The sequence below is a fragment of the Ursus arctos genome, unplaced genomic scaffold (genome assembly GCF_023065955.2).
Source record: "Ursus arctos isolate Adak ecotype North America unplaced genomic scaffold, UrsArc2.0 scaffold_3, whole genome shotgun sequence".
Taxonomy (NCBI): domain Eukaryota; kingdom Metazoa; phylum Chordata; class Mammalia; order Carnivora; family Ursidae; genus Ursus; species Ursus arctos.
Window position 1 is genome coordinate 54,044,252 of NW_026622985.1, and position 23,762 is coordinate 54,068,013.

At 40.7% G+C, this 23,762-nt stretch overlaps 1 long non-coding RNA gene across 4 annotated transcripts in view; it reads right to left on the bottom strand.

Annotated features, from left to right (window-relative positions):
- LOC125281111 (uncharacterized) overlaps nucleotides 1-23,762 on the bottom strand; it is a 266,321-nt gene that overhangs the window by 226,570 nt on the left and 15,989 nt on the right. For all 4 annotated transcript variants that reach the window (XR_007188179.2, XR_007188177.2, XR_007188178.2 and 1 more), the window contains exon 3: nucleotides 11,659-11,754. This is a non-coding gene — a long non-coding RNA (uncharacterized LOC125281111). The remainder of the gene's footprint in view (nucleotides 1-11,658; nucleotides 11,755-23,762) is intronic.

Sequence of the window (23,762 nt, forward strand, 5' to 3'; positions counted from 1 at the left end):
TAATTAATCACATTAACAGAATAAAGGAGAAATAAATATCTCAAATATAGTCATATCTCAAATATACTCACAGATACAGCATTTGATAAAATTTGGTAACTGTTCATGTTTTAAAAAAAAATAGCTCTCAGTAAACTAGGAAGAGCAGAGAAAATCCTTAACCTGATAAAGGATATCTAAAAAACTCTACATCCAACACTGTCGTATTCCTTCTATTCAATATTATACTAGAGGTCCTACCCAGGACAATAAGGCAAGAAAAAGAAAAAAGTGGTAAAATGATTGGAAAGGAAAAAGTAAAATATCAGTATTCATAGAGGACATGATTAAGTACACAGAGAGAATCCAAATGAAACTATAAACTATTACATTTATTAGGTTAACTTAGCAAGGTTGTTGGATACAAAATTGTATGTTTATGTAACACTAAAAACAATTAGAAATTAAATTTTAAAAATGCCAAACACAAAGCACCAAAAATCATAAAATACCTAGAAATAAATCTAACAAAAATGAGCAAGATCCATACACCAAAAACTACAAAGCACTGATGGAAATATTGAAAGACTTAAATAGATTAAGGAATAGACCATTTTCATGGATTCGAAGATTCAATATTGTTAGAATTGATTCTCCCTAATTAGCTTATAAATTCAATGTGATCCCAATCAAAATCCCAGCAGGCTTTTTGTGGAAACTGACAGGCTGATTCTAAAATGTATGTGAAAATTCAAAGGACTAGGCACGGAAATCTTAAAGATCAAATCTGGAAGACTTACATAATTGGATAACAAAATTTATAAAGCTAAAGCAGTAAAGATAGGTATGGAAGCGCAGGCATTGAGAAATGGACCAATGGAAAAAAATAGAGAACTCAAAAATAGATGCATACATACACAGTCATCTGATCTACAATAAGAGTACAATGTAATTCAGTGAGGAATATTTTTAATAAATGGTACTAGGTCAATGGATCTGCATATAGAAAAATGAATTCTGATCCCCTACCTCACACTATATACAAAAATTAATTCAATACAGAACATAGACTTAAATGTGAAGGTCAAAACAATTAAGCTTCTAGACAAAAACATGAGAGAATATTATCATAACCTTGGGATAGGCAAAGATTTCTTAAACAGAACACAAAAAGCCTTAACTTTACAAGTTTGAAAAAATGAACTTTCTTAATATTAAGAAATTTTGTTCCTGGGGCGCCTGGGTGGCTCAGTCGTTAAGCGGCTGCCTTCGGCTCAGGGCGTGATCCTGGAGTTCTGGGATCGAGCCCCACATCAGGCTCCTCTGCTGGGAGCCTGCTTCTTCCTCTCCCACTCCCCCTGCTTGTGTTCCCTCTCTCGCTGGCTGTCTCTCTGTCAAATAAATAAATAAAATCTTAAAAAAAAAAAAAAAAAAAAGAAATCCTGTTCCTCATAACCCAACATTAAAAGACTATAGACTTGGGGGCGCCTGGGTGGCTCAGTTGGTTAAGCATCTGCCTTCTGCTCAGGTCATGATCCCAGGGTGCTGGGATCGAGATCTACATGGGACTCCCTGCTCAGCAGGGAGCCTGCTTCTCCCTCTCCCTCTGCCATTCCCCCCACTTGTGCTCTTTGGCTTTCTCTCTCTGCCAAATAAATAAATAAAATCTTAAAAAAAAAAAAAAAAAAGAATTGGTATCATTTCTTCCAAAAAAAAAAAAGACTATAGACTTGGAGAAGATTATTTATAATTCACAAATCTGAGAAATGACTAGAACCTAAAATATATAAAGAGCTCCTACAAGTCAATAAGGAAAATGACAACCCAATGTTTTATAAAAGTGAGCAAAAATCTTGAGCTTTACAAAAGGATAACCAAGTGGCCAGTAAGCATATAAAAATTGCTGAACATTACTAGTTTTCAAAGAAATACAAATTAAATCTACAAGGAGATATCTGTACAAGATCACCAATAGAACTAAAGTTAAAAGGACTTACAATACCAAGTGTTGATGAAGATAATGGAACATTTTTGGCAGGTGTATATTAGTATAATCACTTTGGAAAACTGGTTAACATTATCTACCAGATCTAAACATATGCCTGTTCTATGACCCAACAATTCCACTCTTGGGTATATTAACAAAGAGAAAAGGGTACATGTGTCCACTCAAAGATATATACAAGAGGGGCACCTGGCTGGCTCTGTTGGTGGAGCATTTGACTCGTGATCTTGGGGTTGTAGGTTCAAGCCCCACGTTGGGTGTAGAGATTACTTAAAAATAAAATTTAAAAAAAATATATATATATATACATATATATATGTAGAGATTACTTAAAAATAAAATTAAAATATATATATATATATATATATATATATGAATATTCTTAGCACCTTAACGTGTAATGGCCCCAAACTTAAAAAAACCAAATTTTCATCAGCAACAAAATAGTTAAATAAATTATGGTATACTCATAAAATGGAATATTCCATAGCAAAAACAAAATAAAACAAAACAAAACAATACACACACACACACAACACAAACCAAAAAAACAAAAACAAAACAGGGGCACCTTGGTGGCTCAGTTGGTTAAGTGACCAACTGTTGATTTCAGCTCAGGTCATGATCTCAGATCTCGAGATCAAGCCCCACCTCCCTGCTTGAGATTCTTTCTCCCTCCCTCTCTCTCCCCCTGTTTCTTCCCCGGGGTTCATGCACATGCACTCTCTCCCTCTCTTTCTCTCTAAAATAAATAAATATTTATTTATTTGAGTGAGAGAGCACAAGAAGGGGGAGAGGCAGAGGGAAAGGGAGAAGCAGGCCCCCCACTGAGCAGGGAGCCCAATGCAGAGCTTGATCCCAGGACCCTGAGATCATGACCTGAGCCAAAGGCAGACGCTTAACCAACTGATGTACTCAGGTGCCCCAAATAAATGAAATCTGCTTAACCCCCCCCCCGAAAACAATAAAGCTTGTTGCTTCATTCAACAACATGAATGATACATTGAGTGAAAAAAGCCAAGCTTCAAAGAGTATATGGCATTTGATTCCATTTATATGAAGTTTAAGAACAGGCAAAACTAATATATGGTGAAGAAGGCAGAACAGTGGTTACCTTTGGTGGGAAGATTTATTGGGAGGGGAATGAGGGAACATTATGGAGTGCTAGAAATACTGTAAACTTTGTTTGAGTGGTGATTCCATATCAAAATTCATTAAGTAAGCTGTACACTTAAGATTTGCGAACTTTGCTGTATGTAAGTTCTAAAAAGTCTAAAGAATGTCTTATGTCTTGACTATTGGGAATCCGAGTGATTGACATTTTCTTCCAAAAATTTGTCTCTACTGTTGTCCTGGTTGTACAGCCATTGCACAGAGTCAAGAGGATACTTGAAAATATGCTATTTATCAAGATGTGTATGGACTGCCTCATACAAAATTGGCATATCAAATGGAATCTTTTTCTTTGAAATGTATAGTTCATTTGTGAACACTGATTATATTCATTTCCAGTTTTCCATCTGGCTTTCTGTCCTGGAGCTTCAGTTTCACTTTATCAGAGGCGGCCTGTTATATGGCTATCTGAATTCAAATCCCACAGAATTCCCTTATGTGATGAAAGCACTCTTAAAACAACTGCTCAATCCCTCTATAGTAGCTTAAACCTCTGTGGAAGTTTCATTCTTTGTTCTTTTTATTATTTGTTCTTTTTGTGAAAGGTAGCTGCGTCTCAAAATAATAACCTTTCTTGCAGACTAAGAGAGAGAGATAGATATGATGGTATGTGTGTGTCCTATGAGTGTGCACACATAAATTCATAAAGTTCTGGATACAATTATACATTTTTTCCTAAAAAGACATTGAATGATATCTTTTGCTTCTCTTAGGAGCATAATGAACGTCAGAGGAATATAGCGGCATCAGTTTTGCTAAAACGAAACAGATTTTATATGAAAATATAGATTTTATATGCAACTTGACATTTGAAGACAGATACTTTTACCAATGATATGGTTAAAAAAAAACGGGACTGTTTGGTTTGGGGTGTCAAATAGTCAACTAAAAATAGATCAAACAAAATCAGGGGTGGCAGTCATCAGGAGGTACTGCTGTGGTTCACGGAGCCAGAGAAGGGGCTGCAGGGATCGGAGCTGATCTGGGCATTAGCAAGGAAAGCTGGGCACTGGAACTCTTTGTGTTCACCCCATCTCTCTGGGTCTGTATGCTGTTGGTGCCATTCTCTCTATTGCCAAGGGGCCTTCTTTGTTATAGATAGCGTGGTCCCAGATAGCTCTGGCTTGAGGAAAGACATCCTCATGGCCAGAACCATGTCCTCACACTGTGGGTAACGCTTCTGATCCACCTGGTGGGGGACATGGGACCATCCCGACCCAGTCACAATGGCTCATGGAACAGGCACGGGGCAGGAAAGCAGTAGTGTCCATGACAGATGAGTGCTGAAGCTCAGAAAGGCTTCACAGCCTAATTCAGCTTTAACACCTCATTTATTCACTTCTTCAGACATCCCAGACCATGTCATCCTCTCTTGCTTTCTGTACGGTGTCAGTTTTCCATGTTTTGGTCTCTGCCTGAGACCTTTCCCACAGCCTGTCAGCACTCTGAGCCAGTCCCAGACCCTGATCTCCACCAGCATGAATTCGGGAAAGCTTGGACAACCAAAAGATTGACAGGAGAAAAAACCATGTAAAAACATTACCAATTTTGAAAAAATAAGTAGCTTGCACACACTTCAGGTTTCTTATATCTTGATTCATTTTAACATCCATAAATAGCACTGGTCAGCTCTCCGTGGGCACATCCTTACACATGCACTTGCTACTCCTGAGGGGCACAGTGAACACTGGCTGTCTAGGTTTACACGACGTCCATACTGAAGATCCTCAGGGAAGCTGTCTGGGTGAGGAATCTGGCATCTGGGAGCCAGAAGTGAGAGCTTCTAGCCTCACACGATTGGCTGGGTGATGATGAGCAATTTGTTCCATCTCACTGGGTCCATTTGCTCATCAGTAAAATGAGGAAGTGGGACTAAATCAGGGGTTGGCAAAATCTAGTCCGCTGCTTGTTTTTATAAATAAAGTTTTATGGAATACAGCCATCCCTACCCCTTGATGTATTTTCTATGGCTGTTTCGTTGCTGCTACAACAGTTGCGTGGCTGCAATGGAGTCTATGCGGTCTGCAAAGTCTAAAATAGTTACTCTGTGGCCCTTTACAGGAAGTTGGCTAGATTTTGATCTAAATAAGTTCCCACAAAACCATTTTCCCTTTGAAAGTGTTTCAAGGGCCAGTAGTTTTGTTTTGTTTTATTTGACAGAGAGAGAGGCAGAGAGAGAGGGAACACAAGCAGGGGGAGTGGGAGAGGGAGAAGTAGGCTCCCCACGGACGCTCAGCAGGGAGCCCGATGCGGGGCTCAATCCCAGAATGCCGGGATCATGACCCGAGCCGAATGCAGAAGCTTAACGACTGAGCCACCCAGGCGCCCCCAAGGGCCAGTAGTTTTTTATCTGAATTTATTTATTTGAATCTGAATTTATCTGCAGATAATTGCCACACCTCTAATTTTCTTTGCCAGAATGACTGCTGTTTACCCAAGCCACACAGACCTGTGTCTGCACAGGCAGAGACTAGCAGGAAATATATCAGTCAACAGCACTCAGTCAAAATAACTGTCCTCTTATTTTTCCCTTGAGCAACTGCAACTGTGATATGAAATATCCAAACACTTGTCTCATGGCTCTCCGCCCATTTCTCTTTGGTCATAGAGACAGACAAGGGTTAGGAAGATAACAATGTCTCTTCAGGTCAAAGTGAAGTAAAATTGTGAACATCACTGAATTCCACGCAGTTGGCAATGGCTGGTGAAACGAACAAGGACATCTTTTGGGGGGTCTGAATTTTCTATTTGCCTGTCAAAATAACAACAGTCCCTGAAATGCCATTTTATTTTATAGTGGGTAGTACAACAAGAAAAGGCCAAAATTGCACTTAAAAAAACACTACTCACATTTTTCAGTTTTCCTCTTACTGCATAAAAATTTGGAAAACACCAATGCATCCTGTGAAGGCTACATATCCTGTGTAGGCTTCACACGCCCAAATATTGTCTTTGTAATATCATACTGATATATCAGAAAAACCAGAAGAGAATGAGCAGGGGACCCTCTATTCTCTCTCTCTCTCTTTCTCACATGCGCATGTGCACGTACATACACACACACACACACACACACACACACACACACACCTCTGACAAAAAAGGAATCCAAAAGCAATAACCAATTCCAAAATGCCAGGAAGCAGGGTTATAAATTTAACACAAACAGCTCCCTCTTCAAATTCCCAGTCCGTTTATCAAATTTTAAAAACGAAATGACAAGTTAAGATTATTAGTCAAAATATATAAATAAATCACCTTACATATGTTATTTCCAAGGCCTGCGAATGATTTCACAGTGGTTAGTTGTAATAAGTGAATACAGAGGCAACCTGGCTGGGCTCAGGAGCGGAAGTGGTTCAGGTAAAGCTGGAAGCCTGCCAATCCTCAGACAGAGCAATTAGCTCAGAGGGCAGACGCAAATGCTGGGCTGCACACAGGGGCCTTTAAGAAGTCATTTGGTGAGATTTCTTTCACACGGCAACACTGACATCTTACCCATTGCCTGGTCTACAATCCACTACACATAATTCCGTTGTTTAGAGAAAGAACTTTTTTTAGAAGTCTCTGAAAAGCAAAGATTAAGTCAACTCATCATAAATTCCTCCTGCTAGAAACCAACTCACGGAAAACTTTCTTTAAAATATAGTTTGTCAAATGCTTTGGATTTTAACGAAATGCCAAGATGAGGGAGTCATAAATAATCTGGTGGAACAGGAGGCCTCACAGAGAATGAGGGATGCTGGAGTTCTGTGTTCAAGATGAATTGCTGGGAAATTCTCTATCTTAAAAATTGGCTCTGTTCTTCACTCGTTTAGATTTATACAACATCCAATGTTAACGGCCCTTATGCGGCTGTCAAATGCCAAGTGTAAACAGAAAAACAAGAAAAAACAGTTCTTTGAGCATATTCCTCTCCTATTCCCCAGATCCAGGTCTGCCAAGCAGACCTCCCCCACCCTCCTGGCATCATTCCACCACTGCTGCTAATAGTATTATTGGTGTTGGAACAAAGCCAGCTGTCTTCCTCTTCAAACCAATTTGTCCGATAGCATGGATTACTGTGTTAGGTCATCTGTCACTTCACAAAAAGACCAATCTTTAATGTTCCTCCTATACATATTGCTCTCTGACTTTTTGAAGGCATAGGGATACCATCCCACGCCCTGCTTATTCACCTCAGAATAAGTCACCCTCACATGGTAGCTTCTCAGCTAAACAACAAAAGCATTTTAAAATATTTTAAATTTGCTACGCAAATCTAACTTTCTTAGATTGTTGATGCAATACTTGTAAACATTAAAAGTACATCTACACCTGCCAAGGAAAAAAATGATCCCATAAAATGCTTGAAAATCATCTGTGACTTTATCATGTGAATAGCTCCTGTGATGAACTCGAAAAGTCAGGTTTCTCAAGCCAGTTTCCTCAATCCTCTGCTTCACTCTGTCAGTACAGACTGGGAATAAGAAATTTTATCTCTTTTTAGGAACATTTTCCAGCATGTCCTTCATAGAAAATATGGGTTATTTTCAAGAAGAACGTTCACTGCTTGAAGTCTGAGTCCTGGTCGCACGTTTCTCTGAAAAAGTTTCTCTAACTCAAGAGACGCTACCAGAGGTCATGGTAATATTTCCAAATGCTGTGCGTGTGTCCGTTTGAAATTGCATTTCTATGCATGCAACAGAAACTTGACTCTACCAATTTAATCAAATGGGAATTATCTCCTAAACATAACAAGAAGTCCTGAAGTGGCTGATCTAGGCAAGTGTAGCAATTCCTCAACGTGAGCCAGGTCCCCAACTTGCTCGCCTCATCCTCATAATTCTTACCAGAGTCCCAAGGTGGCGGTCTCCCTCCAGTCCCCTGTTCTAGACAGAAAAAAAGGGGAAAGGAAGAAAGTGATACCAGCCTACACCAGAAAAGCTCCAAACCCCAGCAAATTTTTACTAACATCTCATTGGGGAGGCAGGGACACTCTGCAGCTGGGTCCACCCCAACTAAGATTAGGTTTCTCTCAGTGAGGCAGAGGGGAAGGTGAATACTGGGAAGATCTCCAGTGGAGTCTATCACAGTGCATTCTTAGTTACCCATCTCTACCCAGAGGGGAGGTCCACACCCAGACTTCCCCAAGACTCTGGTAATTACCCAAAGCATTCATTCTCTAGAAGGGACAATTTTGACCTGAATCCCTAGGGGGTCAAATCCTGAGTTTTAACATGTCTTGTGCAAAGTGACCAACCATGGGATCCAGGTGTGATCACTATTAATTCTGCAAGAAAGTAGCTTCAAGATTTTCTCATATAAGGGCGCCTGGGTAGCTCAGTCAGTTAAGCATCTGCCTTCGGCTCAGGTCATGATCCCAGCGTCAGGGATGGAGCCCGGCATCAGGCTCCCTGCTCAGCGAGGAGCCTGCTTCTCCCTCTGCCCTTCAACCTGCTTGTGCTCTCTCTCTAGCTCATTCTCTCTCTCTTAAATGAATAAAATCTAAAAAAAAAAAAGATTTTCTCATACAAGATTGACCATAAAACAGGAACCAAACACATAGTTATTAAATAACACCCACAAACCTCTCATAACACCCTTCACTTCCTCATTAAAGTTATCAGATGACACGATCCTGTGGAGAAGGACAACCTCCTGGTATGACATATGGCAAAAAGTCGTCCTTATTGAATCAAAAAGGCAAGGAGGAAGGGGAAGGAGGGAAGATAGAAGACATTCACTCCACTTACAAAACAAAATAAGGGGGTGATTATTTGCTTTAACAAACAGGTTACCCTTGGCAATTTTTAAGAGAAGATTCCCCAATATCGTTACAGTAGCTCAATTCACATGCCCCTTCAGAGGAAAGTGTCTAATTGCAAAAATGTCACCAGACACTTGTACGTTATAAAGACGCAGCACAAGATTGGAAGAATGGTAATGATCGTGAAAGCTGGATAGCGGACACACAGAGGCTTGGTATCATCTGCTCTCTCCTTTTGTTTTTCAGTTTAAAAATGTACATAACTTTTTAAAAGATCTGCCACTAGAAAACTAAAAAAAAAAGTTCTGATTTCCTTTAAAAAAAAAAAAAAAGTTTATTACTCCCTCTTCTAACTTGAAAGGGGAGTGTGCTGTGTAAAGAACATATCCAGGTCAGCCGGGAAATACAGAACAGGGACTCATTAATTCATAAAACCTATTTTCAAATGCAGCAAAAATGGTTTCTGCTGTGAAAAATGAGCACTCTTTCGAGAATATTTAAAAGCTAAAGACACATTACTGTGGTTAGAAATGGCATGTGATGCAGGAGAAGATTCTGTTTGGAAATTATGTCCCCAGAGAGCCTCTCTCCACCTGGCAGTGGGGCCATAGCACTTGATGTTCAAAGCACATGACAAATGCTGTGTTCTTTTCTCCAGCATCACTCCTCGGTAATAAGTGGAAGGAATTCCTCCCCTCGATTTTCTAGAACAAACTTTTTAGAGGAAGACCATGACTTAGACACAGCTGACTGTGGCAAACAATCCATGCTTTGTATCTATTTCTGTGCACAAGAGCATTTCTCATTCTTGGTTTATTAATAAACCCAACCATTCATTAATAATTCCAACAATTTAATGCATAAAAGTTTTCAAACACTCATCTACGCCCAGATTATTTCCTTTCACCCCGCCATCCACACAACCAATTCTTTTTCAATTATGCCTCTATCATTATAGGAATTCCAGAGATGAAATCATTTCCACACTGTTTGTCCTGAAACATCCCTTGTCTTGTAGGGTGCTTCTACTCACCTCCCTATCTTCCCAAACCCTCGATAGTTTCCTCAAGTTCAGAGGCACTTATTACTTCAGAGGCACATTAAACATTTTTATATCCATTCACTTATTCATTGGCAATGCGAACCAACTCATCGCCTTTTCCCAGATCACTAATGCAATTTTCTATATTCAAATAATAAATGCAGCACCCAACAACTAAACCAAACATCTCTAAGATGAAAAACAAATTGGTAGCACCAGTTTAATTACCATCTTGGAACTCAAGGCCCATGATAATTTTTAACAGTCACAATTTTTTTTCCTGATAGTTCTATTTGGAGGACTAGGAAAACACTTCGATTTTGTAAGTGTTATCGTAAGGCCGAATTTGCATTGACAAATGCAAATAAAGTGATAGCGGAAAAATAGAACTTTGTACATCAAGACAGCTTGCAAAGCAAATGTGAGCAGCTACAACATTTATACTGTATAAATGACCAAATTTGTGGTGAAAAATGTCAGATGGCTTAGTTCTGGTTAACTATTCCTGTCCTGGTATATACGAGATGTAAATAAAATACACATGGTTAGGGCCGGTTCTGCCCTTGGGAAGATAAAAGCACCAAAAAAGAAAATGTTGGCAGCTCTCTGTATACCACCAGGGCCGTTTAATTTGTACCATATTTTGCCACGTCAGCGGAAATGGGGACCCCCTGGAGCTATTTGTGACCTGTGATGAAGGCGATATTGGGAGAAGGGAAGGGAGCAAAACCTCAAAAACTGCACACGCTTCTGGTCGCCAGGCTGATGCAGAATTGCAAATCCATAAAAACCTGTTTGGAAAACAAATTTTCACAACTACAAAGCAGAATAGTGCTTCCAGCCCTGATAGCTCCTCCTTTACAGCCCTGCCATTTGAAATACGAATCCTCCAGGGCCCCTGGCGAGGCAAAGCCCTGTTTATAGAATCCCTCCAGTATTAACAGCCTATTTTTATGCTTAAAAAAAAAATCTTTAGATGGCCACCAAAGAGGATTTTGAAGAAAATACCCTTTGTTTTTAAGAATGTCGTACTTTATTAAAAGCTTTATGGGGGTAAAAAAGGAGAGAGTCACAACAGGGCACATGTAATAGATATCAAATGCAGAAAGGCCCAAGAGAAAGGCCCACACATTACAACATCCTTGGAAGGAGGGCTTGTCTTCAAGAGATGCTAACCAGGGTGATGTAGTGCCTCAAATTTATTACCATCAGGGCACTCTGACAGGAAGAGAAGTGCCAGGACTTGCCTCATACCCTAATGAAAGCCCAGAGTTGTTCTGTTTACAAGCCAGACACGTGCAGTCTACACAGAGCAGTGCCAAATTTGTGCCAACGTGGCATCTACACCTATTAGATGTGGTATAGTAATGCTGGGCACAGCTCGGGCTCTCTGGAATGATGTGCTGAAAAACTGGCCAAACCTGCTCCAAAGAACTTCTATAGGAAACTCTAAAGAGGATGGGTACACAAATGCAAAGGCGCAGAGATCTGATGGCAACCTTTCCGGGAGGCCACATCCCTGGCAGCACTAACAGACAGTATGGCCGAGTCATTGATCCAACCAACAATAAACATCCCACAAAATCTGGCAGCTATCAGAGGACATGACCAGAAAGGGCTGGAGGAGCTCTCTTTAGCCCATGTCTGGCCTCCTCGAGCAGGGTAGCAGGCGCCCCGGCACCGTGTTTTCTAACATTATCTATTACTCACCTCAGGACTGTGGGCACGTTCATTACTTTGCTTTGTTTTGTTTTTTATTTCCTTCACATTTCCTTCACATTTGCTTCCAGCCTCTTTGCATGAAATCTGTAAGAGATAAGACACCATAAGTATAGTTCTACGAAGCTATCCCAGGGAGGAGCCCTAATGAGATTTCAGAGCTTGGTCTGCAAATATTTCACTGGGATCCAGAGGCCCTGGTGAGGGGACCTCTGGCAGCCACTGAGTGCTCTTGTCCAGAACCCACCTTACCTCCTCCTTATCACGTCACTTTGGCAGATCTCTGATGGCTCTTGCAGCCCGCAGACTGCGGGTACAGGGGAAGGACCTTACCTTAAATTCTCTCAGGAGGAAGAACTGGCTGTAAGTCAGTAACAGAATCAATTCATCAAAAACTAATTTGCTAAAAATCAATTGCCAAAGAACCCATTTATCGGAATGCCCCATTTGCCGAATTTTCCAAATTTACTAATTTATTAAAACTAGTTTCTTTTAACTATTTGTAGAGTTTACAGATATTTGTATTGAGCGGGATGATCCTCAACAGCTATTGAAACAAGATCTCTTCAAAGTTGTAGTTAATTGCTTCGTTTTCCCTTCATAACAACATGCTAAGGAATATCCCATTGGTCAAAAGGAAAGAATCACTGGGTGGTTTGGTCTCCTTATGGATATGCTTAGTATTAACAAAATATATTTCACGATTAATAACCAAAATATCATCATTTTACAAGGTAATCTTTTGGTTTATACTGATTTCTTTATCATTGTCTTTTACATAATGTTCTGTCTTATTCCGAGTTCAAATCAAGACTCTGCCATCTAGTCTCTGGGTAGCCTGGGCCGAGCTGCTTCACCTCCCTGAGCTTTATTTCCCTCAGCTGGAAAATGGAAATAAGTATAGCCTCTCCTTCACAGGGCTGTTGGGAGAATTAATCTAGTTTATTAATAATATATATAAAGTGCTTAGAATAGCAATTGATATAGAATAAGGCTCGAATGAATGTAAACTACTATTATAACTTTTTTTAAAATATTGTATTAAAGCATATCTTTCAACACTTAGGTCATCTTCAATGGATTTTGAAAACTCCTTACTTTGATTCCCTCTACATCCCCCAACCCCAGGAAATGTCTTTCCTTGCCTCTCTTGTACTGTGATAGCACCTTGAACAGACCTCTAGGAAAGCATGTGCTTCTATCTCCATCCCCCTGGACTGCATGCAGCGACCACTGTCTGCCACGGCGCCACCATGCTTGCCAGCACGATGCTCAGGGCTTGACGCTTGGTGAGCTTCCCATAAGCCTTTGCCAAATGAACAGGTAAATGATACAAATGGACCTAGCGCATCTTAGGATTGGTCCCTAGTGTCTGGGCTCATCCTTTTTGTGTTGGCTCTGACTGCCTTCTCTTTCAAAGGGTGGCCTCTTTGTGAACTCTTGCCCTCATTCTAGAATACACTCTCTTGTGAACAAACAGTTCCCATCTCCACTTAACACCAGCCGCCTCCCCTTGGAGCCAAGGAACAGTATTACATTACCAGGCATTCTCATTCTCAGAGGTGCCTTCCTGAGATGAGGTGTAAATTAATGCCAGCCTGACCACTCTGGGTCATTAAAGACCAGATGGTAATTTTTGCAAGAGGAGCAACTGAACCTTACTGGCCTGGCCCAAGTCCAACCTGGATAATTGCCTCCTGCCTACACAATATCCCCCCTCTCGTTTCAGACACAGAAATGATTTTCATTTCACCCTCTGAAAGCTAGCCAGGCAGGGCTGTGCTGGCTTTTCACCCCACTGCTGCGGAGTGGGCGCAGGGTAGCAAAGCCGTGTTCCTCTGGAGGATCTGCAAAGTGCTCTCGGGCCAGAAGGTGGGCAACAGAAATCTAAATATTTGAATAATATATTTGGAAAAATAAGACTTAGTCATCTTAAGTGAAAACACTTCTTCTCCACTGCATTTTTTTTTTTAAGCTACAGGAGTGAGCAGAGAAGAAAAAAGTCTAATTTGGACATGAATAATCTTTTATTGGAATTACAGAAGTATGGTTCATCCCCAGTCTAGATAGCCCCAGGAGTGGGTCCACATCAAAGCTATTTAAGCAGTCATGGATGGGTTGTTGCTGGAGCAAATCCCATTTCTTATTACTGGGGGGGAAGTGGAGGGGTACGGCAAGAAGCTCGGATGCTTGCTCAGCATGCAACTGCCTACATAGGAGAAGACCTGATTGGCAGGACGAATGGAACAGATCAGCCTGACCAGGAAACATCCAGGGCCAAGCACCAAGGTCAAGAGCATCCAGAGTTGACTGATTGGCACAAAGATAAACAACCCGAGCACTAGGCATAAATGAGCAAGAACTTGTTAGGAACACCATCCCCAGGTGGCCTGCAGGTCCTGACCCTTTTGCATGAGATTATCCAGAGCATGCTGGATTCACTTGAAGGGGGGAAATGTTCTTGAAGTGGTTTACAGTTATGTATTGGCTTGCCGCTCTCAGAAAAACCTGAGGCTCAGAATTCTCTAGGCCTCCCTTTGTATCCTTGGCCCAAGGTATAGTTGTATGGAATGGGCTAAAGCACATTTTCTTCACCCGGAAAAATGTCATCAGGCCTCAGAGGACCACTGCATAGCTATTACAGAACCGTAGGGGAGCCCTGACTTGCCCACAAAGACATTCTCTCCCCCCGTGGCCTTGGCTCAAACCTGGCTTGGAGATGCTATGTCTTGAGTATAGCTAATACTTAGTAATAAAGCTTCCTGGGAAAGCAAGACTGCCAAAGTTTAAGTGGTGGGTTTTTATGACCAGGATTATGGTCCATTAAGGGACGAGGATGAAAACACAGCTCATTTCATTTTGATCTCTTGTCTAGGCTGAACCACCATTCTATTTCCAATTAAAGTTCCACAAGAAAAATTGCTGATGTTTCTCCTCCAGAAACAAGCTTTTTGGCACTTTCCCAAAAAACCCACCATGGTCTGAAGCCACAGGCTTACAGCACTGAGATTCTGTGGCTTTGTTTTCTCCAAGAGGATAAAAGGCCTATAAATGATAGAAGTTTTCAGCTGCAATTTGTTGCGTGCAGAAAGAGAATATATGAGATATATACGGGACATGGGAACAATAGGCCATTTGATAATAGGGAAATGAAGGTTCTTTCCATTGATGACCTTCCTGAAAGGAGACGTGGACAACCAGTCATCATGGTGAAGCCACAATGACTATGAAATATAATTCAGCTTCTACCTTAACTTGCCCCATGGCTCAGGGAATGGGCATGAACAGCCCAGTTTCTCCATTCTTCTCACACTAGAACATTCCAACAGTGATTGCCATGCATGGCAAAGAAAAGTTCCCTCCATTTTAGACATGGTGTGGTCATTTGGGGGAGCACAGTGCACAGGCATCTTGAGGGCATTCTGGACAAATCCTAATGGGTATGAGCATTGGCTAGGAGAAAATTAGGAATTTCTATGAAATAACTGAGGCTTGGTTCTGTCCCACCCTTCAGAGGGTGTTGATATAAGCTTCTCTAGATTTTTCCAGTAATGAGTAAAAAGTAGCTTTGTATCATGTACTAAAATAAATTTCAATCTAACTAAGGAAATTTCATATCTACATAAGAAAACTCTCAAAGACTATTTGAAATGAAGTGAATAAAAAAAACCAATAAACTGTTTTTGTAAGAAATATTGAAGAACCAAATCAAGAAAGAAATCTAATAAGTTGTAAAATAAAGTTATCCTCAGGTAAACATGAAAAGGTCCAACTTTTCCAAAGAAAATTAAACAATGTTTTTCAGAGAATATTTTGTCAAGCAACCAGATTTCAAGCAAATTCAAATTGAAAACAAAACAAACCAGAAGTCCCAATACCACCTAGCTTATGTACATCCTATTACGTCAGTGTGTATCAGAAAACACATTCACCTGTTTCTAAACATAACAAGAAAAATATCTTTCATGGACAACTTCTGAATAGTGTTTATCCGGAAGGAAGGAAATTGTAGGAAACTTTCACTTTATAGACAGCATGGTTTTACCAGGTGCACATATTATTTTGTAATCAGAAAAATAAAAAAATTTTCAACCTTTTTTCACATTTTATAAATGTAAAAAATCTTACATTTTACATTTGTAAATATGCCCGCTCTTTAGTCCTTAAAATTCTAAAGGAATGAGCTATGCTAGCTACAGAGTTTTGCCTGAGGTTTCCTATTAGAATTAATCTATTGCATGGAGAGCAGATCTGTTCTAAACATAAGAACATCCTTTCATTTGAGGGGATCATTTATTCCTTGCTCCTAGGTTGTTGTCTTTTAAAGATAAGAATGACAAATTTCTGAATGAGAGACTGAAGTGTTGAAGAAGACAATTCTAATGATATTCAGAAGAGTGGTTGTCAGGAGCCCCCCGCCCACACCCTTACTCTTTAAGCCTGGTTACAGTCTCTCACCCCTAAACAATGAAATCACCTCTTCCGTCTCAATATTTGAAGAAAGGAAGCTTTCTTGTCCCTAAAGGAGATGTTGTATCAACAAGGTAGACAAGGTAGACAACCGAGATCTTATTTCCGTATGGAATCCTGCTTGATGTTTGTACTCATTCCGCAACCCTTGCACTGCTGAACAGTTAGCATCCTATCCACCAAATGCTGGAGTCACCTCCTGGACATTGGGACATTTCCAAATTCTCCCTGAGGGTTAGTCCTGCTGAGAAACCCTGAATTTAACTAAAGCTAGACTACTCGTAGCCTCTAAAATGCTCCATAGAATACTGTGCCTCTGGATCACTGCCTATTCTATTCCTTAAAACTGAAATATTCATCTAACCTTTCTTCCTCACCTGATTCATCCTCCCTAACTGAAAAGGCTTCCTCCCTTTTCCGCTTGCCATACTTCTACTCTCCACTTTGAATGTTGCCTATAGTAGCCAGTAAGTTTGTGTACAAATAACTAAAAATCTATCTAATGGGAACTTTGGACCGAAGCACAAACATGAAGTTTGGAAGTGGGTGAATTCAACGCTTTCAGCAGCTTAATTTTATTACTGAAAAGTCATACTTATTCCTTCCTTCAGCTCAACCATCTCCAGCATTTTGGCATTTCTTGCTAATTGCCTCATGGTTGCAAGATGGCTGCTAGAGCTCTAGCATCATGTTTTCACATAACTGTTACAATTAACAAAGAATGGGAGGGTCAGAAGGCTTTCTCCCAGACGTTTTTTATATTTTTTGTCTGGGAAGTAAATCTGTCCCCACAGACATCCTCCATATCTCATTAGCCAGAATAATAGCTTATATAGTTTATAATCTATTATAGCTTATAATAGATTAAGTTACTATTGTTTAAAAAAATAAAACTGCTCCTTATCATATAGAGACTACTTATTTAATATCTTTGGAATTAAGATTGCCTTATGATGGGGGTAAGGCTGCTGAAACCATCAAACTCTCTTTCATTCAAAGTTGTGCCCCTATTATGTATCCCTCAGGGATGCTGGGCCGCTCTAAACTACATGACGATAATAACTGTTTCTATTTTCCATACCAATTTGTGAAGTCCTTGAATCTTAACATCTACCCTGGAGGTAAATAATAATATGGTTAATTTACAAGGTTGAACAGAGGTTCAAAGTGGGGGCGTCCCTTGCCTGAGTCTACACAGTTTATGTAGTTCAAGAGGGGCTGCCCCTTAGGCCTACCAAATTACACCTGCTCCCATCCTGCCCTGCTTTCGTTTCCCCCAGGGGCCTCTCTGAGCTAGAAATACCGAAAATTCGGGATAGGACTCCATGAAATCCCCTAACCTTACCACTCTAAGAGAGGTCAATAAGCTCCCCCTCTGCCAAGCAGTTACAGAATCAGGGCAGCATGTAGACTGTGAGAAGGAGCCAGGAAATAGTCTGTCTAGCCCTGCTATAAAGTTGACTGCCTGACACGTTGCAAGAGAACCTTTCAGGATTTCGTGGGGCCAGGAGGACCCCACTTCTTTGAAAAGTAGAAAGATTATAAGTATTCGGTTAGTACAATGAAATCGAGCAAGTATTAAATAAAAGTGTTTATTAAGATTCCCAAATGGGTTGGCTTCTAAACAAAACACAAAATCGGACCTAGATGTCTCCAGAAACATGCAGCCGCTTTACTGACTAGTTCATGAAATAAGATAAAAATAGACTCAGGGGCACCTGGGTGGCTCAGTCATTAAGCGTCTGCCTTCGGCTCAGGGCATGATCCCGGAGTCCTGGGATCGAGCCCCACATCAGGCTCTTCCGCTGGGAGGTTGCTTCTTCCTCTCCCACTCCCCCTGCTTGTGTTCCCTCTCTCGCTGGCTGTCTCTCTCTCGCTGTCAAATAAATAAATAAAATCTTAAAAAAAAAAAAAAGATAAAAATAGACTCAAATGTTGTTCCAAGTAAAGATAACAGATGCAGGCCCTTTTTAGACTTAAACTCACATGCCCTATTATTAAAAGCATTAATAGAAATGTTCCTTAAATGCTTATAAGGTGTTTAGTCAGTTTCCATACTGAAAATCAGGGCATCTTGGTACTGAAAATATTTCATGCCCCAAAGTTATACAAAACCACTATTTCTTCAGTTTATAGCCTCTCTTAATCTCTTTGTGGAAATCTCCAGACCTCAACTACATTCCTTGAAATTTTACAGGGCACAAGAGGAACAGAAATCAGGTCAAAATGAATATGTGTATTCAGAAATGCACTGAGATTTTTCCAACTTTTCAGGTTCCTCATACAAATTAATCTTCTTTAGGGCCCTGGTGGTCTCTGAATCATTGCTTCACTCCCCCACCTTGCAGCACCCCCATTGTATTCTCTTGATAGGAATAACTGCCAGATCATTAGGGAAGAAAAAGTTTATTGAGTCTAATCCGGGGGGGCCTGCACAAGGTCAAGAGCAGGTACCACCAGCTTTACATAATTTTTGCATCTGCACCAATTTGATTTAAGGCTAGAAGTGGAATTTATTGGTGAGCATCACATTATAAAAAGTGGTTTATACCATATTGTCTCATATTTATTATGATTCAGTCAAAAGTGAATTGTACACATGCCATCTGCAGTGAGCTGATACAATGGAAGGGGAAAATGGCTCTTGAAAAGCACATTTGTTCTCTTTTTCATTGTCTTTAATGGTTTACTTAGGTGCAAGAAAAATCACTCTAATGTTAAAGCTGTGCCTTTTCTTGTGGCACTGATTACCAAATGAAAATCATTAGAACAAAAGAAAGAAAGAAAGAAAGAAAGAAAGAAAGAAAGAAAGGAAGGAAGGAAGGAAGGAAGGAAGGAAGGAAGAAGAAAGAAAGAAAGAAAGAAAGAAAGAAAGAAAGAAAGAAAGAAAGAAAGAAGAAGTTGAACCTTATGTATTAGGATAGCGGTAATTGAGAAGAATCGAATTGTTTGAGCAAAATATGTGAAATAAATTGTTTAGGATCTCAAAAAAAATGTGTAAAAATGCCGGATAAAACATTCTAGAGCTTCCAGTTCCTAATAACAACAACAACAAAGTTATTCTCTTCCCATTCCTTATAGAGACTGTATCTCTATCAGGAGTGGGTGACATTTCAAAAATTATCTGAGTGGCTTGTCCCCATGCAACCGGCACGCTCAGCGAGGGAAGGGAATGTGCACCTACCCCCCTCTTCAGCAGAATGACGATGAAAAGCAACTGAAAGGCCCCTGAAATCTTCCCTGGGTCCCTTTTCAGAAGGTAAATTGGGCATTTTTTTTTCTATACCACTGTTTTTCCTCAGAAATTTAAAAGTCCCTGGTTGATAGATCTAAGAATCAATAACACGTTCCCCAAGCTGATAGGAACATCAGGATCCCCTCCCAGACTGCAACGAGGTTTCTGGAGTCTAGCTTATTCCTCCATTAATATGTTCTTTATCATGGTTGTAATTTTAGTCAAGTGTAATCAAACGCTGAACACATAAAATTTACTTCTTAATCCACTGATTCTATGGAAGAGTTGAAGACTCATGGCCAGATGCATCCCTAGTAGCTGCCTCAGAGATGGGACAGTAAGTATAGTTTGGCCGTTTCTTCACCCGATTTTTTATACAGGCCCCTCTTGAGTTCACAGCACACTAGATGCTTTTAATTAGGTTTTGTTTTGTTTTCTCTGCTTCTTATTGAACCACATTCACCATGTGGTTCAATATCCTAAATGGTCTTTTTTTTAAATATATGGGGATGAAATGACATGATGTCTGAGATTTGCCTCAAAATATTCCAAGGCATGAGGGAAATCAGGGAGCTGTAAATGAACCAAGACTGGCTATGAGTTGGTAATTTTGGAACCTGGGTGATAGGTACAAAGGCAGTGTATTATTATACTTCTCCCTCTGCTTTTGTGTATATTCAAAAGTTCCTATAATGAAAGGTATTTAAATACTATTATTAGGAAGTGGTGTTGTTGTTTTGGGTTTTGCATTGCTTTAGTTTCCTTTTGGAGAATTAACATGTAGCTCTCTATCGGACAACTAGACTAATGGTCTGGTCCACTCTGAATGGCTGCAGCACGGTGGCCCTTTGCAAACAGAGTCAGGGTACAGACACTTCATTTTATTATAAACAGATGCTGCTACTGATCCATGAGCCAAAGCCAACACCAAGTCCTATAAAACCCATGCTGTGGGGTTCCCTTCGAGGCAGAATTCCATCTATTGCTTATAGAAGGCCACTTGGAGAGAGCCCTCAGTGTCTCCACCCCACACTTGCAAGTGACTCAGAGGATGAACTGGTGGAGGAGGAGAGGCTGTTCAGGTCCTTTGGAGAGAGGGAGAGAAGGGGGAGGAAGTGGAAGGGGCACGAGGGACGCCTAGCTCCGAAGGAAACTCTTCTTTTCAGCTCAAAAATGGAAAGCTCAGTCCATGCTGGGTGTCTGTCAGGAGCCTGGCAAACAATGGGTTAACTAGGGTTGTTTAAACATGAAGCACGAGGATGGAAGCACTGAGAACTGAAGATCCAAAAAAAAAAAAAGGAACTATCTGGCAAATATATCTTGAATTAAAATGAATCTCACTTTATTTCTTTTCTCTTCCCCCCAACACTTCAAAAAAACATTCCTAGTTGTTCTCCAAGGTCTTCTTGATTTTCAAAATTAATCTCTCTCTGGATCTGTTACTAAAGTATGGAAAATGCAATTATTCCAGAACAATCTGCTTTTCCAGGGCTCTTAAGACTAGAACATCATTATGTTCTCAAGGCAGCTAAGCTCTCTATAGACAAGCCTCGGAAAATAGATCTATAATTGGAAAGCAACCAGGTGCTCTTCTGGGGCTTTGGTCCTTTATATCTCAAATGTTTTCTCTCTAGTGTTGATACAAAAACCTGTTCTGTTTATATAAAAATATAGCCACTAGCAAATGGTGTCCTTATAAAGGTTAATGTCATAGTTGTTAGATGAAAAATGGTGTTCATCATCTCAAGAAGTGATGTCCAATTTTTCTTAAATCATTTACCCCATCACTGAAAAAATGTGGGACACCTACCTAATATTTTCATCTTTATTTACCAATAAATTATCACCTTGGAATAATAGGAAAATAAGGATAAAGCAGTCTAGAACAGTATGCCATGCCCCTTCCAAGCACTTTACATATGTTCATGTTTCTAACCTTCACAACAACCCGACCAGGTGGGTAGTATTTTTTCATTTTGCCAATGAGGAAGCTAAGGCACCAAGAGGGTAAGGAATTTACCCAAAGGAAAACAGCTTGGAAGTGTCAGGGGCAGGATTCAAACCCTGGTCATCTGGTTCCTAAGTCCATCTCTTAACTAGTAAGTTAGTACAGGAGGACAGGATAGAACTCAGGAGGCAGAGTTGAAGGAACTGCCAAAGGATGAGATCTTTAAAACAGAAATTAGAATTTTTACCATCTTCTTCCAGCCTCCCCACAGACTGTCATCTTGCCCACTCTTGGGGGATTCCTCCCATCAAAATAAAATAAAATGGAGACCAGGATTAAAAATTCCCCAGGCAGACAAAACCATTCAAGCCACATAAGCAAAACTAAATGTAGCTTATTTCATAAATATAAAAGAAACTTAGGTTCTTATAAATGCCTCTGATAATACAAAAATAAAAACAAAAACAACTTAAAGTCATCTTCCTAAAATGGTATAAGATGGTCACTTTTCACCAACCCCACACCATCTGAAAACCCTGGTTGTGCTAACTAATCCTTGTCAAGTTAAACACCTTCCTCATCTTCACGTCATAAGCCATCCTGTAATATCGTGTCTCTGAGCTTCGAATCAGTTTTGGATTTGAAGATTCCCAGTTTGTGAACTGTTCTTCTGTGCACAGTAAGCTCTTACTAAATACTAGTTTACTGATCTGGTTTTAATTTTTACTATTTCTGGATTTTTGACACTACCCTTTCCACCCAATCCCAGTTTGGAAACCCCTGACCTAAATGTTACTCCTTTGGAAGCTGGTGGAAAGCCCCCTGTGAGAGCATGGGAGCTATGGATTCTGAAGATTACTCCTGGTGTTCAGTGCAACAGATGATTCTGGACCTTTGACAAAATAAATATGTTTTTATATCATAACTGGTGGATCAACGTTCTCGCTGTCTTCCTAGCTATATTACTGGGTCCTGTTGCATTCCACTTATACTCATATTATCATTTAATCTCTGAAGAGCTTTGTCTTGTATTGTCAGTGAAAAATCAACTAAACAAACAGGTGCTGAGGGGTAAAGTGAACATTCAAATTAGTGTCTTAGAATCACAGAGGGGAGGGGCGCCTGGGTGGCACAGCGGTTAAGCGTCTGCCTTCGGCTCAGGGCGTGATCCCAGCATTATGGGATCGAGCCCCATATCAGGCTCTTCTGCTATGAGCCTGCTTCTTCCTCTCCGACTCCCCCTGCTTGTGTTCCCTCTCTCACTGGCTGTCTCTATCTCTGTCCAATAAATAAATAAAATCTTTAAAAAAAAAAAAAAAAAAAGAATCACAGAGGGGAGCTGAAGAGATTGCCAGGCACCTAGGCCCCTTCTCTGGCTTCATGAAGCAACATATGTTTCTTCCTCCTCTGGGCACCTAATACAACGACCAACTAGAAACGCAGTCCCTCCTGGCTAGCCAAGGAAAGCATTCCCATGGCATAGGTCTTCCGTTTCCTTTCTCCACCACAATCAAAGTCAACACCCCGGAGATCTAGTGATAGTCAAAAGTAGAGATAAACTAGACTTCTTAAATGCCCAAGGGTAACAATCCTGGTGAACTGAGCAAGTCAGGTGAGGATGTGGGCATCACAAATGTTCCTGTTGCCATCTCCTGGGAGAGGAGAACCATAACTGGCCTTCCCTAAGTGCCTTCCACATCCAGACATTTCACTTACATCCTATCATCTCAAACAGCATGAAATAAGGAAACTGAGGCACGGACCAGATTCACATCAAGCCTCATACTTCTGCAAGGCCCTATATGATGGGGTCCCTGCACCTCTACCCCCACTGTTCTTTGCCTCGGGCTAGCTACGCTGTACCTTTGGCTGCTCCTCTAGCACTCCAAGCAAGCACCTTCCTCAGGCCATTTGCACCTGCCGCCTCCTCAGCCTGGAGTATAAATCCCTAGAAATCATCAGCTCACTCTCTGGCTCCATTCAGATCCCTGCTAAGCATCACCTCCTTGAAAAACTCTTCCCAACCTCTGTGCCTATGAGAGCACCTCACTCTACATTCCTTATTTGCTTTATTGTTCTTTCAAAGCCTGAATCATGTTATACCGATATATTTGATCACTTGATTCCCGATGCCCAATGAAACAAGAAAACCCTAAAGATAGAAACAATTTCCAGTGTGTCCCGCAACATAGCTTGAATGCCCATAATGCCACCTGGTGCGCATTGAGCACTCAATCAGTACTTCTTGAATAAACTCTGTAAGTGGTGTGTTCCAAACACAAACCCTCCTGATGCCAAAAGCGCCCCAAGCTTGCACCTTCCCGAGAACCACCGGTGCGGCTGAGTCCCGGGGCTTGCTGCCTGAGAAGGCTAGCCCCCACCCACCCTCCCAGGTCTGTCCGCAGACACACACGCGGCGGCCCGTCTGGAACCGGCGTTTGG